Source organism: Monodelphis domestica, chromosome 2, assembly GCF_027887165.1.
Source record: "Monodelphis domestica isolate mMonDom1 chromosome 2, mMonDom1.pri, whole genome shotgun sequence".
NCBI lineage: Eukaryota > Metazoa > Chordata > Mammalia > Didelphimorphia > Didelphidae > Monodelphis > Monodelphis domestica.
Genome location: NC_077228.1, coordinates 381,238,930 through 381,261,591, shown reverse-complemented (window position 1 = coordinate 381,261,591; position 22,662 = coordinate 381,238,930). Strand labels below are relative to the sequence as shown.

Here is a 22,662-nt window from a genome sequence, read left to right as displayed (position 1 = left end):
TCAGAGTCTAGCCATTTAGAAGTCAGGCTTTTTTCCTTGAGGGTTAGCCAAGCCTTCCCATGTGCACTGAGGGGCCCACACTGCTGAAGACTGTCTGCTGTTGCTGCTCTTGTGTCCTACCATTCCACTTAAAAGCTGAACCATAAAAGGAATGTGTAATATTTTGTGTGACCACTAGTAAACCTTTGGATACTTCTGTAATTTGAAGACAGTTTGCTACTAGCATGAGCCTAGACTTTGGATGGCTTTCTGAATTCAGTAACTTTTTTTCTCAGGTATTCTCTCAGTAAAAAGAACAGAGAAGGAACTTGAGTTTCTTGGATTGTAATCTGATTGCATTCTGCTACAGCTTTTCCAGGGATCAATAAGAATCCCTAATTGCTCTGCTTCTAGTCTTTAATTGTAAGGGAATATCTTCTGGGGTCTGACACTAATATAAATGCTCTTAGAGCATTGGTGTTCAGCATTTATCGAGGTAAAACTCAATATTCCTATTTAAATGATGAAGATGATCCTGGAGTTATTATCTCTGAACTTACCTACAAAACTTGACAAGCTTTGAGACTACAAACAACACCTTCTATCATACTAAAAGTAAGGGATTTATTAATTATTCAATAATAATTCAAATTAATAATTATTCAACACCTGTTAATTGTGCTTCTTGTAACATATACATCTTAATTTTTTAGTTACCAAAGTCGGACATTAAAAATGTATTTTGTAAATATATTATCTTTTTTATAACCCATAGTATCATGAAAATAACCTTAGTACAAAGAAGAAAATGTATAAAGAAATCATGAGTTTGCATTGAATTGTCTTCAAATATACTTACCTTTATAAATTTTAGATTATGTAAAATGAAAAAATAGAGATAGTCTTTCAAATAATTAATCTTAAGCAATACAGAAAGAGAAATTAAGACATTGGGGGAAAAAAGAGATATTGCTAAGCATTTAGTTGCTGCTTTGTTTTCCCAAAATATTTCTTCATCAGCTATTTTCTATGATCCCTGCAGCGATGCACAGACAAATGGCCCACATTTTAGAACAGAGAACAAAGAGAAGCTAATTTTTTCTTCAGGAACCTCCTGAATCAGCAGAAGAGACCAAGACCAAAGCTTGAGTATTCAGTGTTCTTGGTGTAGAACCTACGATAGATTTTGAACATTTTAATGTTTTTGTTAAATATAGTAGAAAGATCTCATGGTTCTAGACATTGGCTCCGATCCTAGATCTGACATGTTTGTGACCTTCGGCAATCACGTCATATGTCTTCGGTAAAATTTTCTCCAATGAAATGAGGAAGTTGAACTAAATGATCTCTTAGGCCACTTCCAAGCCTAATGTTCTGTGATTCTGATGCAAATTATGGCTTTGTACTAACTCAATTAGAAGCAAGTCTACAAAAGAACATACAAAAAGTGAATAATATGGGAAGGATTAAAAAGCTGAGAGATGCAGGTAAAGAATCATTCCTTATGAGTTATAGTGGTGATGATTTTTTTTTGAAAGAAATAGAATGTTGCATGTACCACCCAGAGAAGAGTTCATACTGAATATTGGGGTAATGAAAGGGTTTTAAAACAGAAGTAAAACTATCATTCTTCTTGGTTTCTGTAAAATAACAAATAACATTAAAAACAAAACAATATTTTGACACAAACAGTCATGGCTGAGAATAGAAGCTGACCATAAATTGCAAAAATTAACTCAACAATTTCTATAAAAGTGAAATTCACCAAGTTACATGCATGACAAACAACTTTCAGGAGGGAAAAATTCCCACCTTTCAGACTTCTGAGATTTGACAATAAAGATTAGAAAACTAAAATTCTAACCTATCACAATTCATAAGACTGAAAGTAATATTTTAAAATATCTATAAAGAATCTTACTTGTTCCCATAGGTTGTATGTACTACATAAGAACCACAATACCTATAATAAAAGGAAGAATTCCCTTAAAAATCAGATTCATCCAAAAATTGGAATTGGCTTGATGGATCTTGGCTTAATAGCAAATATTCAAACAAGAACTTTGAAAGATGAAGTGAAAAAATGGTCCTATATGAACAGCAGTTAAATGTGAGTCAGTCTCTAAATATGAAAGAGGATAGAACTATCTGCTCTCTGTCACTAGACTTATTAAAGGAGGGAATAAATGATCAGTCACTTCTTGGGAATACAGTATTGAGGATTCTTGTATTCAATGGGAAAAATGGGACAAAAGAATATGTTAGTGGTTTTAAGATTGATATGTATCCCTTAGTAACTTATTTCTCAACGTCAGAGCAATTAAAACACTAATCTCATGTCTCTCATTGCATGGAGGTGACCCTGGGATCAAAGGCTATACTAAAGGACTGTAATCTTTAGTAGTTCCTTACAAGCTGGAAAGTTTTCAAGTATGCTCCTAACTGCAGACTTTGTGTCTACATTCCATAGACTTTTGTTATTAAACTAAGATATGCTAACCATCAAACCCACTAGTTACCCACTGGATGTTATACATTTTTGGCCAGAGTGCCTCATGAAGTGAAACGGTCTGATTAGAGTAGATCAACTCTAGAAGCTAATTAAAATAGACAATTAAAGAAACATCCGCAGATATATTCCATTTCACATCTATTGGTTATCCTCCAGTGTCATCTATCAATGCTTTCAAGATAGATCTGACTTAGCTGAACTTCATAAAAAGTTTTCTATAGGCTCATTTTTCCCCACTTGCTTTTTTCAGATTTTGTGAAAAGACTATTTCTAAATTTTTGCCATATTCCTCAGAAATGTTTCGCAAACGAGTTCATACTCTCAGTTGATATGACTGCCATGTCTCTCCGCTTGGCAAAAAATTGCAGAGCTTCTGTGCTTAAGACAGTTTCTGTTCTTTTACCTTCTCTGCAATGGCCAATATCACTTAAATATCTGTAAAACTTGTTGATACTCAATTTTTTTCATATTTCCTATTTCCTGGAGTTGATAATTTAAGTAAATAGATTCAATTAGAGCTACTGTGATGATATATGTTTTCTTCTCAATTTTATCATTTCTTCCAAGTTTGATATTGATCATGGCTTTTGGTTTTAACTAATTGATCTGATTACACTGACAATCATTCCTAAATGTCCATTACATTAGTAACTAGTTATTACTGACTTTTTATGATATATTTAACTTTCACTTTTTGATGATCATCAGTGATTGTCCTTTCCTCAGCTATTGTACTTGCCTTCACTTTTTCTTTATAATGTATATGTAGCTTAATTGTTTTTATAGTCACTTATTTACTTAAAAACTTATGAGAACTCTGCAAAGTATTATGACCAAGTTATCTATTCCAAATGATTTTTTTCTTGACTGTGAAGATATTGTGAATCTAACTCCTAAAAGTTGTAAAAACTTTTGTTCTTCATGAGCTTAGTATGAAAATATATACTTTGGAACAGCCTAAGAGATTATCAGTCAATAATTCACATACAGAGAATAATTGTTATTGTTGTTAATGTTCATCAGTGCACTTTCCAAAAAAGCTAAGTGTACTAGAGGGGGGATCAGGAACCAAAGCTTAACAGGTCTCTGAGAGGGAGGGAACAGATAAATAGAAGCACTACTTCTTCTCCCAGGCAGAGCTGCCCCAGAGAAGTTGAAGTTGGATCTATGTCTGGAGCTGAAGCAGAAGAGGAAATCCCCTTCAATCTCTGGTTTCTGTTCTCTTCTCTGGATGATTATTATCTTTGATCTCCTCAGTACATTTGAAGAATGAGATGTTTAAGTCTTCTATAATTTATATGATCTATTTATTGTCTGGAGATTTAGGATTGGTAGGTTAGGGGAGAGGGAAAACAGTAAATCCCTATTTCTTATTTCACCCTAAATTCCCTTCAGGGGTTAAGGTCTCAAATCAGAGGACCAGGGTCCCTGAGGATGGTTGTGGAGTCAGGCTGATGTAATTTCCTGATATAGAGATACAACTTTGAAGATATTGATGGGAAATCTTCTGGATGGGTAGTCTCTTGCCTTCCCCAAAGAGAAAAAAGTCTCTATCCACCACTTATGAGGAAAGATGACTAATCTGGGTCTCTTCAGATCAATGAGGGATTATAGCAGGCTGAACTCAGTGAGGTTGCTCTTTCCCCTCTCAGTTCAGAAGGGACAAGAACCCTTTTCCTGTCTATCTCCTTTTCATAGCTGGAGGTTCCAGTCCTATCCCCCATTGTCAGCCAAAGTTCCATTTCCTCCCAGCATTAGGTTTCCTTGTAAAATCCAAGTCCTTGCAGTTCATACTGTATCTCATCCACATAAGGCAATTTGAAGCTATGGTTTTTCTGATAGCAAGGTATGACTAAAAACTGGACAATAAGGAAAGTTGAGCATCACAGAATCCAAAGACTTTTAAGAGTCCTTTGAGAAACAAAGAGATAAAATCACTCAATAAAGAAATTAATCATACTATTCACTAGAAAGTCAAATGCTGAAACTGAAGCTTAAATGTTTTGACCACATAATGAGAAGATAAGACTCACTGGAAAAGATCCTGATATTGAGAAAGACTGAAAGGAAAAGGAAAGGGGAATGGCAGAGGATGAGTTAGATAGTATCATAGAAGCAGTAAATGTAAACTTGGACAGACTTTGAGAGAGTAGAAGGTAGAAGGACCTGGTGTGTTACAATTCATGGGTTCATGAAGAGTCAGACATGACTGAATGACTGAACAATAACAATGAAATTTGAGGTAAAATAGATACTAAAGGAAGAAGATAGTAAGAACAGGACACTGACGAGAATGGAGTTCTGAAAGGAGGCAGGACTCCAAAATAAAACTTGGCCAACAATCACAACTTGTCCAGATCTGACCCTACTTGGGTCCTCACTTCAAGCAACTACATTGTCTATGCAATGAACTTAATGAACTTATAAATTAGAGCAGAGTAAAACATCATATATATATATATTTATATATATATATATATATATATATATATATGTCACTAAATCCAATAATCTTATTTTGAAGATGAAGAAACTGAGAGTACACTGGACTGAGATTTACATGGACTTCCTTAGGTTGTCAATAGTAGAACAAAGATTCAAATTTCAAATCGTACCACTCCAAGGTCCAAATTTGGCACCCTTTTCACAATACTACACTGCTACTGGGGTGGTATAGTGGATAGGAAATTTGTCAAGAAAATTCAACTTCCTCAGTTCAAATAAGGCCTCTGATACTTTGTAGCTGTGTGACACTAGACAAGCTTGCCTCAATTTCCTCATTTATAAAATGAGGTGGAGAGGAAATGGCAAACCACTCCAGTATCTTTGCCAAGAAAATTCCATATGGGGTCATGAAGAGTCAGACATGACTTAAAAAGACTGGCCAACAACAACAAAACTGCTACAAGTATATATGGAATGGAAAACTTGGCACCGCCTTTACTTCGATTAAAAATCCTACCTCACTCAATCCTAGAGTTCTTTGGATGTACAGAAAGTATACCTGGCATTCTTTTTCCTCTCAATGTACCCAGGGAGTGTTTTTGAAATGTTGTTTCTCATTGAAGTGCCCGGAGGAACTGATGATATTAATCTTAGTGAGGATAGAACAAGAATATGAGATTCCTGCTGCTCTTTGATTAAACCCACTTAGATAGAATATTACCTCAAGAGCTTTGTTGTTTTAATGGCCTCCTGTAGGTATGTTCCTGAGAGGTCTCTGTGGGCTTTGTTTCATAGCCTGATGTAATATTCTCTGTCAGCTCCCTTTCTGTATATATTTACTCTGTCAGCTTCCTTCATGTATGTTTTGTACTTCAAAAGGCTGACTACATAATTTCCTTATTTCTTCATCTATAGAGTCAAACAATGTCAAATACCACTCCTATGTGCTAATGAGGTGTCAGCCACTATGACCTGTCAACCTTGTGCACTAATCTGCTGTATTTTAGAAGCTATATAGTCATTTCTTTCTTTCCATCACTTATAGTCTAGGAATTGATTAATCAGAATGAGTTCAATTTGTGGCCCAATTTTTTTCCCAGCTTGCTGTATTAGTGATTTAAATTGGAGAATGATGTATGAGGAACCTTTATTGGAATAAGTTCGTTCTGAATTCCCAATGGCTTTCCTCTTGTCTTTGATGTGGGTGATACTGGAAACAGAGGATTGTTTGATCTCCCTGAATATTTAATAACTTTGAAACAAAAACATAAGGATTTAAAACTGGTTTGTCCTAAATGCAGTCATTCTTTTGTTGAAACAAATTCATACTTTTTCTTATATTTAGACTTGTTTTACAGTGTAATAATACCACTGTTTTTGGAGACCGTTTTACCCCAAAGTATTCAAACACTTTGAATGACTTTTAGAATGTACTTGAATTTTACTCATTGGCAAGGGAATTAATTGGTCCTGAAAATGTGAAAATTGGCAAATAGGCGGCACTATAGGGATGACAGAAAAAATTAAGAGGTCTTGTGTAGTAACCTTACAACTCTGGCAGTGTGCATCTGTGTGTGTGAGAGAGCTGGGGGAAGTATTTTCAAGATGAGAATACAATCATTTGATTTATTGAATAGTTTCTATTTTCCATGTTTTAGCTGGACTTCACATCTGCCAAAGAAAAATCAATTACATTTTATTTAGTTTTCCACAAAATGGGCTTAATGTTCACCTGGGCTACATGAGCTTATCCTGATGGCCTAGATTGAGAAACTTCCCATAAGATTTAGTGGCCACAGAAACAAATTGTTCTGCCTACATGACTCTGATCACCCCTGGAGTCTCAATTGAATTCTGCACCATGAAATATACCATCTGACTTGCTCATTTTGTGAGATCTTTCTTTTTGTTAGCTCTATCAAGTCCTCTGCCTAAGATAAATAGCCCACATGATTCAAACAATGTAAATCTGAAAATCAATAGGTGACTGTTAACAATGTAGCCCTTTCCTCTGGAGGAGGAGAGACATTTCAATTAAATTGTCTCAGATGTATCAAGAAATATGGATAATAAGGTAATTAAACCAGGGGTTTTTGGACTTTTATTTCATCAACACAGTTCATCACCTGAGACCAGATGATTAAATAAAGAACTGTGTTTTCTTACTGTTGTGACAGATTTGCTCACTGGCCCATCATGATATAATATTGTGTGTGTGTGTGTGTGTGTGTGTGTGTGTGTAATCTGTGTGTTCATGAGGAGATGGGTAGCAGGGAAAGCTTTGGTCCCTGGAGAGCCTATTTTATCAAACCATGTTTGGTGTTGTATGGCACAACAAATGATGCATATCATGGCTAAGTCTTTGGTCACTAAATGAGACTATCCAAGAGATGCCAATTTTATGGCAAAAGAATATGAAAAAAATAAACCAATGTTTATAACAAAAGAATCAAGCAAAATCAAGTAAAAAAGATTTACTTTGCCACTACATATAAATGGATGAAAATCCCTTTGACTCTGGAGATGGTGGCTAAGGAAGAAATGATGGGGCCAAAAATGATGGGAGAATGAGGAAATTGTTCCTCAGTGTATAGACATATAGAATGAGAAATGTATCTATTGTTCCCATCTCCTCTCACCATGTTATAAATGGCCAGCATCTATGTTGAAGCAGGTTGGAAACTGTTGAAGCACCTTAGTTTGACTCTGCATTCATCAGGATTTTGCCATGCCTTCTGGGTTTAGGAATACCACAGTAATATGTCTCCATGAGCTCTAATTCTTTGTCTTTAAATTTTGATTCCACCCTGGAACTAACCTTTCTCATATCCATTCTAGGCACCTATAAAAGACCATAGGAATTTTCTTGACCTTCTGTCTCATTAGCTGCCTCTTTTTCAGCTGACTCTTCTAATCTTTTCTTCTTTTTCCAAAATCATTCTGTTTAATGAAATCCTTCAAACCTACACAGGGCCCCAGGAATGTCTGAGGTCCTAGAACATTTTCCCAATCATTGGTTCCCTTGTATCATAATCCTGGGAACCTGATGATGCCCCGGATTCATCAACAGCAAGGTCATTTCAGGACACTAATATCATAAATTTAAAGCTAAAATGAACCTTAGCAGCTATCTTATCTAATTCCCTGGTTGTTTAGTTTCTCATTTTACAGATGAGGAAACTGAGACCCAGAGAGATACATTGAGATACACTGGTTTGCTTACAGTGATATAGATCTCAAATAGCATAACTACTGATATTTAAAGTCAGTACTTCTGATTCCAGATCTAATGCTATTATCTCTATAGTTCCTTGCCAGAAAAGAATAGAAAATTTTACTGTTCCCCATTGCCCCACTGTCTCTGAAATCAACACGTGAATCTTATTTGAGGTGTTTAAAGAGTTCTATTACAAGGTAACAGGCTGGGATTTAAAATAACAGAGTGAAAACTTAACAGAAGTCTTCAAAATGAACACATGGCAGTGTAAAGAGAACTGGATTTAGAGAGACATCCTAAGTTGGATTCCCAAGCTTGCTACTTTTTTTAGCTTTATAACCTTTGATAAATTATTTAGTATCCCTAAACCTCAGTTTCCTGAACTGTAAAATGATTATACTAACAGTCCTACATAACTTAAAATTATAAAGAGGTTCAAAAGAAATATTTTGTCTTGGAAGTTTAGATAAGAGTAAGATGCTGCTTTTGTTGAAATTCAATGCAATACAAATTCTGTGGGAGCAACAGGATTTTTACTCTTTCTTAATTCACCTGTCATGACGGTCCCTTCTTATCTATCTTAATCCAAGAGTAAACCTTAACTATAGTTTACAGTCCATTTTGCTTTGTTGAGGCCGAATTCTCTTAAAATTGACTGCTTCCCTTACAATTTAATTCAACAAACATTTGCAAGCAAAACCTTCACTTTTTTAAGGTTCTCAGCTCAAGTATGATTCCCTACATAAGGCCTATCATGATCCCCCAAGTTGCCAGAATCTTTCCATCCCCTCACCAAGAAATTATTTTGTATTTCCTTATATGTGTGCATGTGTTGTTTTCCCCAGTAGAATGGAAGCACCTCAAACTCAGAGATCATTGTCATTTTTGTCTCTACATCTCCAACTCAGCACCATTCTGTAACATATTGGGTGCTTTCTAAATTCTTCTGAATTGAGTTCAATTGAATCAAATTGAAGTGAGAATGTTGGATTTGAGGCTAAGGAGACAAAGGCAAAGAAAAAAAGGAAGTCATCCCTCCTTAGAGGGACTTTAGGTTCTACTGAGGATGAAAGGAAGAAGTAGATTCAAAATCTCCTCCAATTTCTTACCCTACTCACTTCCATGGCAAAGATCCAAATAGAGCCAGGCAGGATTCATTTACATCTCATAAGATTTCTAACAGTCCTCCAATCTGAAGGAAAACAGTCATCTTTTTTCAGAGTAGGATTTAGAAATGCTCAGTGAATAAGTTTGTAAAATGCCTAGTGGTTAGATGCTGCCTTTTCCATTGTCAAAAGCAAAGTCATTTACCTTTTTAATAATAACAATAATATAATATAAATCTTACATGTGTAGATATAACAATAATATCAAATAATAAGAATAGCTAGGATTTATATAGTGCCTACTATGTCTCAGACATTGTTCTAAGCATATTACAAATATCTCATTTGATCCTTCAGCAGTTCTCAAAGGTAGGAGCAATTATTATTTTCATTTCACAGTTGAAGATACTGAGGACAACTGAGGTTAAATGACTTGCCCAGGGTCATACAGCTAGCAAGTATCTGAAGGCAGATTTGAAAACAGGCCATTCTGACTCCAGACCCAACACTCCACTGCACCTTCCTATAAATCAGTTTTATCAGGTTTTTTTATGTTTTGCATATTAAATTCCACTTAAATTCCTATAAATGGTAAGGTTATATTTTACAGGTCCTGGGCTCATCCCTCCTCTTTGTAGGCTTTCATTTTAGCTGGGTTTTTCCCATATTTGAAATGGCTTAATGTATTTCTATTGTTCATGTTCATTTTAACATGTCTTCAATTTATGTAAATTAGTGCTTATGAAGAGCAGATCTTGTCATCTAAAAGATGCTTTGTATATTTCCCCATTTCCCTCATAAATGCTTTCATAGCTATGACATGGTAGAAAGAGTACCTTCAATTTAGAGCCAAAATCAATCAATAATCATTTATTAAGATTTGGAGTATACAAATACAAATGTAAAATAGTCCCTGATCTTTTTTAAACCTTACATTATATCTTAGAATCAATACTATGTATTGGTTCCAAGGGAGAAGTGCTAGGCAAAGGACTAAGTAAGTGACTTACCCAGGGTCACAGAGCTAGCAAGTATTTAAAGTCAAATTTGAACCCAGAGCCTGGCTCTCAATCCTCAGAGTCACTTAGCTGTCCCCAGGTCCTAATCTTAATAAACCTACATTCTACAGAAGTAATTTGCTTGCTATAGCACTTCTACTGGATCTCTTAGGAACCAGCTGTATAGCCTTGCATAAGTTGCCTTGTAAATATCTTTAAATGTTAGCTTGCTCTGGGCAAGGAAGACAATCGTACTTATATCACCTACCTTCTAGGGTCATTTGTAGGAAATTGCTTTGTCCATTATAAAGTATTATGAATGGAAATGAACTGTAGATGTTTCAGCCAAAGATAATCCTACCTAAATTCAGAAGAGCTCATCAAAAGAAGACTGATCAGCACATGATACTTTGGGGTTTGGAGATCCTAGTGTGGTGTAATAATAGAACACTATTTTTGGAACCAGAAGACCTAGGTCCAAATTCAAACTCTGCTGCTGACTTATCTGTGCGACTTTGTGCAACTCACAATATAGGATCACAGATTAGAACATAAAGAACCTTAAAAGTAAGCTCACACAAATTCTCATTTTACCAGTGAGGAAGCTGAAGCCCCAATAGGTTAAGGGATTTACTCATGGTCACACAGCTGAAGAACATCAGAGGTAGGATTGGAACTCAGGTTGTTTGACTTGAGGTTCAGCATTCTTTCTCTGCACCATGCTGCTTTAGTGGCTAAACCCAGTTTGATGTTGCTGACAGAATTCAAAGATTACACACTATTGAGGTATTAGAGGTAGCAGACACTGTTTCTTGGTGGTGATGGAATGTAAGAATTTTAAGAATTATAATTCTCTCTTTTAAAAAAATATAAGTTCCACTACAGGACATATAAAAAGCCTGAAGAACCTTTTAATTCTTTTTTCTAAGAACTTACTTAGGGCTCCAGTCTCTGATCTGGTCAACAAGTAGATCCAGGAATCTGGGGCCGAAATTCCTGGAGCAACAAGAATGCTGGTCTGAATCAGTGTTAAATACCCACTGTAAGGATGAAATCACAGGTCATTGAAGTATAATTTTAGCCAATAATTATTATTATTTAACTGTGCTTTTAAAAAGGAAACCATAAATAGCAGGTGTTATCAGAGACTCAGTACTAAAAGATTTTAGAATTAATCATTTACCAGTTACCACTATTCTTTCAGATTGAGCAAAATAGATTCTATTTTTAAGTCCTCCAAGGGAAAGGATATATCTACATATTTAAGTAACTGGTTTCTTTGGGAGTTTATTTTATGAAATATGATAGTTTCAAATAGCATATTCCTTGGAAATAATAAGAAAATATGAATTTTACAGAAAATTGAAGGTTCATATTGAAGAGTGGTTTCTACCCACCAATTATTTTACATCGTTCTTTAATTTTGATTTACTTATTGGTTTAGATCAGACTTGTAGTTTGGGAGGGGAGAAAAAGTACTAAATACAATTATTCTGCCTCTCAGCTTCAAGCTCAACCTATTTGTCAAATATGATTTAAGACAATGTCATCTATTGGCATTCGTGTAATATATCTTTCTTCTAAAAGAAGGAAAAGCCCCAAGCACATTGAATGGATACCCACATTTATGGAAGGTTTGGAATAAAAATCACACATAATAGCGAGGTGTAAATGGACTGAAATCTGAGTCATTGGGAGGAGTCTCCACATCAATAAAATCACATATCCATTTGATTATAGCACCCCTTCTTAGCTTACTCTCACAATTTATATTCATACAAACAGTTTGAACCAGATAGGAAGAGGGAGAGGCTTTCTAGAAGGGGCTGAAGACTTTTCCAAAAATCTCCTTTTCAGTTCAAATACCTGTTATTATTCACCAGGAGGGGAAGATTAGTCCTGAGAGAGTATGTGGCCAGAGGAAGGGTGGAATATTAATCAAATGGTTTGGGGAAGGGATGCGCTCACTGTCAGTGCCCACCAAAGTCTCTCCCCAACCCCACAAAGGGATGGCTGCCAACTACTCTCCTCAGGGTTCTAGAGGTAACCTGGAGGGACTAGATGTGTAGTGCTTCTGAGGCACCATTTAGTATGATTCCCATATTGAATCAACTAGTAGAACTTTATTAGCATTTTAGAAAATGGATTTACTGGAAAGTTGTAGCAAGAAAAATAGCTATAGAAATGGTTCCCTCCCCCATAACAGAGGACACACATCTTGCACATACAAGATCCCTTTCACATACAAGGAGAGAGTGAGTTCAAACTAAGAATATACAGTTATTCAATTACATATTTTGGGAATACATAGGGCAAAGGGCTACTCTGAACTCATGAGTCATTTCATGGAATCGTCTGAAACTTTGCATGAAGTGGAACTCTGCTGGGCTCTGATGATTGACACCTCTCCCGAGTCTAAAGCTTCTACTTCTATCACCGAGGTCAAAATCCCTAAAGCTGCAGCCATCCCTAAGTGGCAGTCGTTTCACATGCATCTGTTTATTATTGTTATTATTACTATTATCATTATTGACATACAGGTGTTTCTTTTGTCTATGATCTTTTGTAGATGCTACTGCCAACTTGACTTGACAGGGGACTTCTGATAACTTTTCAAAACTTTAAAAGTTCACAAGGTCAAAACTTGATCAATTTTATCAGTGATGACTCAATACTCAAAAAGATCAGGGAAGAGCAATCACAAAAGAAATAAGAATTACTTATAGCTTTCATGGTGACCAGCTAGGAATTGAGGCAACCACTCTTTCTGTAACCTAGAATTTCAAACCAGTTCATGCCTCACTTATTACCAGAAAACAAAAATAGTAAGAGATGAGCCAACTGTTTGGGGTTTTGTTTGTTTGTTTTGGTATGCAAATAGTTCAAATTCAGTACCTCTTGAGTCATTGGCCAATTAGAAGTTTTTTTCATCATTATTCTATACCAATCATTCCTGGTGGGAAACTGGTTCCTCACAGGTCCATATGTTTGATTAAAAACAAGAAGGGAATGTCTTCATGAGCTTTGTATAATCTACAAGTAAGGGCATATTGGAACATGTTCTAAAACCTGGGAACTCATCATCCAGGTTGTCCCACCCCCCTCCAATCCCCAGTTATACAAATATGTGAGATTCAATAATAGCTATATTACCATCACCAAATGTTTCCTTATATCACTAACTAAAAATGATTTCTGAATTATCTTTCAGATGTCTCCATAGCAATAATTTCTGTCAACAGAATTCACATACAATATTTTTTTTTCTTGGATGCAGGAAGTAGTCTGAAAGGAATGGCACATATACTTGGTAGGAGTCTTGGGAGCTATGTTAGCATTTCCTTGTGTATTCTGTCAGCCATGAAAGATGCTACTGAAAAGATTCCTCAGATGAGAAATATCATCTTATGTGTATTGGATCTCTGGAACTTAGGACATTGTTATGCACTATATTAATTATTAGGGAGAAGAGTGATATAGAAAGAACAGCTAGAATTGAAATAAGAAACCCAAGCTAATTTAAAATCACCAGCTTCAGATTTATAGGCCTAAAGTACATTAGTGGCTGAACGCTTTATGTTTTCTTTCAAATCTGCATTAATATTTGGCTGTGAGTTCCCAGGTAATCAATTCAGGACTGAAGGGTGCAGTTTTTCTTTCAGAAAAAATAAAATTAATTTCATTATTTGGCTTGTAAATAGCAAGGTATCATTCTCATGCCAAATATGATCTTAATTACCGGTGTGCATTAGTTCTTCTAAGGCACTTCTGAAGAAAGAAGGTGCCTATCTTTGGGAAGCCCTTTGCTCTGACATAACAAAAATCCTAGTCAGAGCGTGTATGTAACTGTGGGGAGAATCTGCCCATTTGCAATGTAAGCAACCCCTGCAATATGTAAAATGCCAGGGGGGAAAACAACTTTCTACATTTCCTAGCCAAAAAGCCACCTTTGTATTTCTTATGCAGTTCAGTTCTCTAAACTTCAGTGCAATTTAGATCTCAAAATCTATAAACTACTCATGGTCTATAGTGTTCTGTATTGATTATGTGGTGATCTCAAATGCAAATCAGACAAAAATCAGTTATTTTTAAAGTGAATTTTCAGTGTTGCTCTACATTAAGAAACATATACATAAAATTGTGTGGTTATGCTAATTTTAGTATGTAGCATCTCCTGCCCCTACCAACTCACACTTCTAGGTTGGGATGCCTAGCACCTACTCTGTGAGATCAGCTCCTAGAATATTAGCTTACGACCTTTCCCCTCTACATACATTAGTTTACCTCTAGTTGGCACAATTCATTCAAAGCAAAGACATTTACTGAAATGGCATAGCACAATGCCAACATAAAATGACCAATTCCCCACCAAAAAACAAAGTGTCAGTGTGAAAAGAGGGCAAAGCATAGAATATACTAGTAAAGAGGCACACAATTAGGAAACACACATTCTTTTCTTATGGTGCCTCATCCTTTTCTTCAATATTTATTAAGTACTATTTTGTTCCAGGCACTGTGACAAGTACCTGGAAATAAATACAAAAGAAAATTCCTACCCTCAAGGAGCCCACAATCTAATGAGCACATTGACTGTAATAGCGTTCAACTGAGTTCTCTAGGTCTATTCCTCTCTGCAACTCAACAGAACTGCCAGCACTAACAATTTCTCCCTAACTGGATTTTTCTAGACCTAGCCTTCATTAAATGCTGCATCTCCTACTCAAAATTTTTCTACATTGTAAGACAGTGAAAAAAGGAGGAGAGAGAAAATCTTTCTGCTGCCAGAGTTCACTTAGAGCTGTCTAACACCTTCTCTGCCTCTATACAGTATCCTGCTTTTTATAAAACTGTTGGGGACATAGAAGTCTGATTCAGTGAAAATAAGACTAGATTGGTACTCAGAGGACCTAAGTTTACATCCTCCTCTCACTCTTAATACTAGTGTGATGTTGGATAAGCCAAATAACATCTCTAGTACTTAGTTTCTTCATCTATAAAATGAGGAAATTAGAGGAGACGGCCTCAAGTGATCCTTCCATTTCTAAAATTTATCATCCTAAAATCCTTGATCTATGTATGATCCTAATCTAGCCAATGGCTAGTAAACTATAATTGCACTAAGAAGTTAAGAACCATTTCATTGAGTCTAAAGGAGTAACAAAGTATTAATACTTCTTTATACTTCCTTAACACCTTTGTAATTTGTGCTCCTACCTCCTATAATTTCCTTTTTTATTTATTTTTGTATGATAAATTTTAATTATCATTTTCTGATATTTTGTAACCTATATTCTCTCCTTCCTTCCTACAGTTCCCCCTTTCCCAAGATGGCAGGTAATATAACATGTTGCACATGTGTTATCATACTATATATTGCCATGTTCATTATGTATAACGAGACACATCACTTATACTAGAGAAAAATTCACAAAGGAAATAAAGTGAAGAATGATATGCTTCAATCTGCATTTAGATTCCATTAGTTTTTTCTAAGATGGCGGATTACCTTTTTTCATCATGACTCCATTGGAGTTGTCCTGGATCGTTGCCTTGTTGATAATAGTTAAATCATTCACTGTTGATCATGGTGAAAAAGGATTGCTATCACTCTACACCACTACAAATACACAAAATTATTAACATAGTCAGAGCTGTAAGAAATCTTAGAAATCATGTAGTCTAACCTCCCAACAAATATATAGATCCCTCTACATCTCTCAAAGGTGGTCCCTTAGTCCTTTCTTATAAATTCTCAGTGGCTTCCTAGGGACAGCTTCAGATCACTTTCTAATAGGTCAATGCTAATTTGTTGATGCTTCTCTTAAAGATATCACTGTAGTCTGCTCACTGTTAAGTATGCTGAGTGTATTACTTCTTTTATTCTGGGCACTGTGTTTTTATTAATGCAGCCCTGGAGAAAGCACATTAGCCTTTCTTAAGAGGATACAACCCCAAGGAACTCCTGAATAAAAAGGATCTCTACCACCATAGAAGAAACAGATGGGAGTCCAAATGATGATTGAAACATAGCATTCTTTGCTTTATTTCCTCCATAAATTTTTCTCTATTGTAACAATATGTGTCTTGTTTCACAATATGACAATCAGGGAAATACGTATTATGTGACAATATATGTACAATCTATATCATATTAACTGCCTTCTTGGAGAGGGAGGAGTGAAAGGAAGGAAGGGAGAGAACATAGATTGTAAAATGTTAGAAAACATATTAAAAATTATTTAACAACATGCAATCTAAAAAATTAACATTTTAAGTTTTAAAAAGAAGACATATCATCATGCTATTCAAATTGCATGTTGTCAACTAAATCCTATTTGTATTTTTCCAATGAACTATGTTTTGTCAGTGAGTTTCTTCTATCCTAAGCTTACACAATTGATTTTTAACCCAAATACAAAACCTTTCATTTGACCCTAACAAATGAAATGAGATAATATATGATAGTGCTCTGAAAATGTTAAATAACTAAAGAAATGTGAGACTCTAACATAAATTATTATTACTAAGTTAATAATAATAATAACAAAACCTTCTAATTGGGGCCCATCATTTCAACCAGTATAGAAATCTTCAGGAATTGTAATTCTTTCATCAAGTATATGATATATTCTTCCTATATTTTTGTTCTATAAATTTGATAAGCTTGTCTTCTCTGTGTTCACTGATGGAGAGTACTATCTCTTGTGTCAAAACCAATGACCTTCTTTCTTTTTAGGCTAACATTAGTCTACCAATAAACATTTGGGGTAAAGTATGATTTCTCAAACACCTCCAAATCAATCTAACTCTACCATGTTCATATCTTCTAAATATATCCTCTAAATAAATAAGAAGAACCTCAGAGACTTCCATATAAGTTGCATTTGTGATACTCCCTGACTTAATAGTAATAATAATAATTAATTATTAACCTAGTAACTTTATTTTTTGGTTTCCTACAGCATTTTATCATTTACATATATATATATATACATAACATAATAATTGAATCATTTGTTGTAAATATATAATACATTACAATAAATATGCTTATCTAAGAGAAACAAATTCTCCCATTAGCTATGTCCAAAAATCTATATCTCATTCATTTTTATCCCTCTCATCCCTCCACCTACTCAAGAAGGCACATAATATAATACAGATCATATACATATTACCACACAATACATATTTCCCTTTTATGTTGTGAAATAAAATACATATTGCTTTTACAAACCTTATTTTTAAAAGGAATTAAGTCTGGCATGGTTTCCTTTTGGTTACTAGCTCACAGTGATCTCTTTTCAAAGAGTTTGTAAGCATTTCTATTTTTAGAATTTTGCTGGGCATCTACTGTTAGTTTTCTATCATACAGTTTTTGGAATCCATCTTCTTTAGCTTTTAAAAAATAAGTTGTCCCTAATTTTCTCTTACTGCTCCTCAAATATTATCAACAATATTTCTCCAAGTACATTTCTCCAAACAAATTCTTCCAGTGTGTAATTCATCTGCACATGAAGACTTGAACTTATTTTTGCTATCTTTAGTTTCAATTTCCTCTAACAATGTTTGCTCTGCCCTTTCTTTGGGAAAGTCTTCCTTCTTCATGGAGAAAATAGAAATAAAAAAAAAAGTATATAGAATTTCTTTCTCTAAATTTTAACTTAAATCAGAAAGGCAACTCAGAGTCTTTATCTCAGCTGCTTGACCTTGGAAAGGCTACTTACCCAATAGTAGCCTCACAATCCTTCTCTATAAAATGGGAATATTGTTGTGACTACCACTACTGTTCAACCATAATGAAAATTCTTGCCATCCCAAAAGTCTTAGTGAAATTTTCAACTTTAATCATTATGTGCCACTCATTTCTATTTAACCTTGCATATATGCTTTCCTTTTCATCTTTTGTATGTCATTTTTCAAATGTTTTTCAAATCAAGTGACAATGTTTCTTTAGATGCTCACTGACCTTTTTTTTTTTTCACAAAAAACTCTTGTGATTTTCTGGGAATATTTTGCTATAGTCTACACACATACACAACACATACTTTCCTTTTTTTATAGGCTATGGTTAAGATATGTTCTTTTTCTCTAAATTTCCTGAAACCAGCTTTTCAAATGTATGCCATTGATAGGGTCAGAAATGTACCCTCTCATCTCATTAGTATTTTAGGATGTGTTTTGTCAAACTCTTGACTCATCTGGTCCTTATAATCCCTCATGGAATTTTCATAAGAATCCTTGGGAAGACAGTCTTCTTTCATGCTGTACTTCTATGGTTGGTTTTTAAAAGCTAAGTGTTCAGAGTAAAGACAAAATTAAATTTCTTTCTATTAAATTTTATCATCTAACTACTAGTGGTTTGTATTAGAATGTCTAAACCAGCAAGAATTTTATTGGTTTCTTTTGTTGATTGCTACACAGATTTGACCTCATGGAAGCACCTCTAGCTTTTGCCACATTGCAGAGTGGTAAATCTGATCATGACAAAGATGACCCATGACTAAATGAGAAAAAGATTGCTACAAGAAGGCCCTCTGCATGCTAATATTGGCCTCAACTTATTTTATGACCTGAGGCAAATCACTTAATTTCTGACTGTCATGATTTTCTGATCCAGTGATAGCAATAATATACTGCTTAGGGTTCTTGTGAAGTAAAATTTATAAAAGTATTTGTATTTGGACTATAAAGCAATGTGAAATATTGTATAGTTTACAAAGTCCGTGTGTTACCTGTTATGCCTTGGCAAGATAAAATTTCCAAACAACTGAGCTAATTTTAAATGAAAGAAGAAAATAATTCTTAGAAATCTGTTTCTAAAATTTTCAGTTATCTAGGATATATAATATAGCTTGTGGATTATCTAGATCTTTTCCTCTTTCCTTCTTCCTTTTAATATTTTTATTATTTGTTTTGGTATTGTGAAAAGAGGTGATATTCAAATGTATTCTTTTTTTTTGGTACTTGTTACAATAGACACTGTGCTAAGTGCTTTATAAATATTATCTCATTTAATCCTCACAACAACCCTGAAAACTAGGTTCTGTTATCCCCATTTTGCAATTCAGACAGCTGAATCAAACACAATTTAAGTGATTTGCCTAGGAAAAGAGTTAAGTATCTGAGCCTAGATATGAACTCGGTTTTTTCTGACTCCAGGCTCAGCACTTTATACCCTGCAACATTATTATCCTCTAGTTGACAGAGGAAGAAAGTGGGCCAAGTGATTTGTCCAAGGTAACAAAACTCATAATTGGGAGAACAGGAACCTGTGCTTTGGGGCAGAAAGCCTGGTGTTCTACCACACTCCCTCTTGCTCAGACTCTTATTTTTCCAAAGAATATCATTCTTTCTGAAATACGGTACTAGGAAAGAAGTGCATTTTTAAAACAATTCTTTTTTACAATAGAAACAGATATTTTTCATGTCTTTAGCTGTGAAATAGTTCACATTTGCATTCCCTTCATACAATCTTGTTCAGTTTTCTTCTGAGAGTTAGAAAGCTATTTTTTCCTCTCTGGGTAAAAATAAAGTTGCCTAAAATTACCCTAACTGAACAATCTAAACTTCAAGCTTATTGAACCCTTAAACTATTCATCATATTACAGTTCAAAAGATGCCAGGCAATTATTTTACTCTTTAGTTTTCAGAAGAGAATTACTTATTGTTAATGAGAGCTGTAGGGCCAGCTCAAGTGTGGTGATAAGTTCAGAGTATGAAAGATCATATATCACCATAACCTTCCTAACCTTCTCTGTACCAAATGACAAACTGCTAGAAATAGCCTTTGGATCAGGTCACAGAGACACTAAAATACTTGTCCTTCAGCAGAGATTCTATTGAACCCAATATATCATTCACCATCTTCAGTCACTGGGACTTGCATAAATGCTAAATAGTATTTCAAATGTAAAGTAGGATTTAAAAAAAAAACTCTTCAAATAGCTCAACTCATAAACTCATGCCATAAGTACATTTAGCATTTTTTAATGCTTCATGAAATGGAGAAAAACGTTAGGGCATGTTATACCTCTGTATTCTATATTTACTGGCAGTAGTTATAGCACCAACTGCCTTTGTGCAAATCATTATAATAGGAGCTTTACATAATGTAGCTCATGAAAACTGTTTCTGGAAACCCGTCAATGCTAAACCTATAAAGAAGAATGCATAGCACATCATGCAAATTAAATGAAACTATATTAAAATGGGAAATAACTTGAATTATTTGACCGTGACATAAAGCTCAGGCAGTGTCTAAACAATACAAGAAAAGTAAAAAATTCAAGCAGCCTGCTTATTTCATCTTCTAATTGATGACTATCTGGTTTGATTGGTATTTGTGATTATAACTAGATGGATAGACAGACAGAGAGAGACAGAGAGAGAGAGATGATTGGATACATGGATGCAAGGATGTATGTATATGTGTGTGCGATTAAATTGTTTGTATGGACTGAGTTGATCAATGTTTCTGCTCTCATTTGCATATGAACATATTATGATGATGCACAAAGGTAAAAAAAGACCAAAACTGCTCTCTTATAAGTACGCTCTTCACCAAGTGTTCAGTAGACTACTATGTCCCAAGAAAGAGGACAATAGTTAACTTCGACAAACAAGTTCCACAGTCTTTTAGAAGATTCAATTTCATTTTCTACATCTCCTTAAAAGTTTCTTTCTCACTTGTGTAGAAATATTTGAAGAGAAATGAAAGGGTTGAAGAGTCACACTGACCCTTTCAGATGACAGGGGTTGGAGAGAAGAGACCTATTGTTGGAATTCCCAGGAGGTAGTTCATTTATAGTCCCTGGTTTTCTTAGCAGACAAGGAAAATCCTTCATGAATGTATTCTGAACAAAAACCTACAGAATTATTTGAAGATTGATAGTAGAGGTGAACAGAAGGAAGAAAGGGCCAAGTGGGTTGATGCTTGTTCAATTATTTTTGCAACCAAAGTCTCCGGCATTAGCTTTTCAGCTTGTAATGTGGGCATTCCCCAATGGTCTATCCATGGTCTTCTCTCTCACCCTAACCCTCTTCATGAGCAATCTCATTCAGAATTACAGAATTTGGTGGTAGAAGGGACCTCATCAGCCTTCTAGAATCCAACTTATATTGAAGAGGAATACCCTCCTATAATATATCCAAAAAATAGCATCTTTGAAATTATTTCCAATTTAATTTTCATCCTGGGTCACCACCAGCAATATTCACCTTTTATCTTGTCTCTGGACTTTGATGACTCTGGAAAAGTAATGCTTACAACTCTATTCAACTTAGTTCCACTTAAATCCAATTCATTCACAAGTCAAGACATCACCCTGTGATGTCATTGGGCCTCTTTGAAAACAAAGGACAAACAACAGCAATTTAAGATATATATATATATATTCCATTTGCATGTTGTCTCCCCTATTAGAATGAGATCATTAAGAACAGGGAATGTTTGGCTTTTCTTTGTCTCCTGAATGCTTACCACAGTGTCTAATAGATAGTAGATCTCTGAATGCTTGTTAACTTGACTTGGTCACTCAATTTCTGTTTAAAGTTCTCCTGAAGAAGCCTACTCCACTTTTATACAAGTCTGATTCTTAGGAAGTTCCTCTGACGTTTTCATTTCAGTAACCTCAGCTACCACCATTTTGAAAGTGATTCTCAACTTTATTTCTGTACTCTGGACCTTTCTTTTGAGTCCCAGAACTATATATCTGATTAGGAATAGAATATTTCTACCTGTATGTCCCACTGATACCTTGAGCTAAAATTATTCAAAACATAAAACTAGTTCTTTCTGGTTATATCATTTTCATTTGTGATGCCACTATTATGTTGCTCTTAACCTTATTAGGATGATGAATCTTCCTTCGCCCTCTTCTCTCATAACCTATCAGGCTCTTTTCTACTTCTCTATCCCTCCCAAGTCATCCCCTCTTCTCTTACCACAATCACCAAGCTCATGCAGCTAATACTCTATAACCACTTGCCTGGGTTAATACAAAACTGTCTTTTGAAATTTTCCTCACTTCTCCTCTCTCCCACTGTCCAATCTATCCTTTGCCCTGCTGCCAGAATAATCTATTTTGTGCCTGGATCTGTCTGTGTTCCTTTGTTCTTTAGTGGCTAACTAATGCCTAATGAGTAATGTTCACATTTTTTAGTCTGGCATTCAAGACCTTTCAAAATCTGGCTCTAATTTTGGGTTCTGGACTTATTTTGTTTGACTTCCTTCCATATCCTGTATACTTCAATGAACCTGAACTGCCTTCTGCCACCCCCTAAATATGCACAGTCAGGTCCAGGCACAGGTCCTTTTGAGGCTACCAAGTGTGTCAATTTAGACTTTCCAAGTGCATAAAAGGAGTAGAGCACCCCTGCTACAGAGATTAGCAAGCTTCTCAG

The 22,662-nt window shown here is 35.1% G+C and overlaps 1 protein-coding gene and 1 long non-coding RNA gene across 4 annotated transcripts in view; one reads left to right on the top strand and one right to left on the bottom strand.

Moving 5' to 3' along the window:
• Positions 1 to 22,662, top strand: part of HS3ST5 (heparan sulfate-glucosamine 3-sulfotransferase 5) — a 302,402-nt gene that overhangs the window by 216,266 nt on the left and 63,474 nt on the right. The window lies entirely within an intron of this gene.
• LOC103103899 (uncharacterized) overlaps positions 1 to 22,662 on the bottom strand; it is a 39,613-nt gene that overhangs the window by 3,731 nt on the left and 13,220 nt on the right. The window contains exons 1-2 of one of the 2 annotated variants that reach the window (XR_462872.3): positions 17,495 to 17,681; positions 15,764 to 15,874 (exon numbers count right to left, since the gene is read on the bottom strand). The exons of the other annotated variant lie outside the window; for it this stretch is intronic. This is a non-coding gene — a long non-coding RNA (uncharacterized LOC103103899). Of the gene's footprint in view, positions 1 to 15,763; positions 15,875 to 17,494; positions 17,682 to 22,662 lie in introns of those variants that run through there. 2 annotated transcript variants of the gene reach the window in all.